Source organism: Galeopterus variegatus, unplaced genomic scaffold (genome assembly GCF_000696425.1).
Source record: "Galeopterus variegatus unplaced genomic scaffold, G_variegatus-3.0.2 Scaffold1374, whole genome shotgun sequence".
Lineage (NCBI taxonomy): Eukaryota > Metazoa > Chordata > Mammalia > Dermoptera > Cynocephalidae > Galeopterus > Galeopterus variegatus.
In genome coordinates, this window is record NW_007727485.1 from 236,505 (window position 1) to 237,586 (window position 1,082).

Consider the following 1,082-nt stretch of genomic DNA (forward strand, 5'->3'; position numbering starts at 1 on the left):
CCGCCCCCACTAGTACATGGACAGTTCTGATTGGCCGGTGTGGAAGTCTGACGCGCCTTCTGGATCAGAGGATGTGGCCTAACCCGGCGCGGCAGGGGAAAGCACATGCCTGCGAATTAGGAGGGCCGGGGGCCGAGGGCGCCCCCTCGTAGTGTGGAGGGCGAGCAGCGGACGCCGCCAGCTGTTCGGCCTTTCCGAGCAGGACACGAGCAAGGGGCACCTGGTCAGTGGTGGAATGGGGCGGTCCCAAGGACCCGGCGTCCCTCGGGTCCTGTTATACTGTCTGTCTCCTTTCACGACCCGGATAGAAACGGTTTCCAAAGAGTAAAAGTGGCCTAAGTGGATTGGAAATTACAAATAGCAGAAAGATCCTAGGGTGAGAGGCAGCACTCAGCAAGTATTGATGCTGGGACTCAACCACGGTCCCCAAAAGGAAAGGCTGGAGTGTGCTCCTTTAGAGGAGTCCTGCTACTGTTCTTTGTTCAGCCTCCCAACAGAGGCTAGTTCGTCCCCGAATGGGAATAAGGATCTTCAGTAATGTTCCTGAAACACACTTCTACCCTCTGAACATTATCCTTACTGGTTGTCCTTTGCTTAATGCATGAAAGAGAGGCTCCACCTCCTGGCAGTCCAGTCACTTCATTCTATTATTCATTCAGTCAGCAAGGGATAATTGACCACCAGCTATAAGTTAGGTTTACAGTAGGGAGGAAAATAGACATGGCGCCTCACCTCAGTCACCGCCATCATTTGATGTAAACTGCCCATCCAGCCATCCAGCCCTATTGTCCCCTTTACACATCCTAATGTTCCAGCCAATCTGGACTTCTAAGTGGCCCTGTAGGCCAGTTCCTACAGCACTTTCCTGCAGCAGTTCTGTACTATTTTTGCCGCTTTTGCTCAAGCTCTTCCCTTCGCTTGAATTCCTGTTTCCCAGCCAGGTATAGCCCAAGTTCCAACCCATTTCTCAAGGCTCATCCGACACGCCACATCCTTGATTATCATATGTGTGTATGTGTGTATGTAATTTTTAAAAATTTATATTACTTATAAAAATATATAATCATATATATAAACAATTA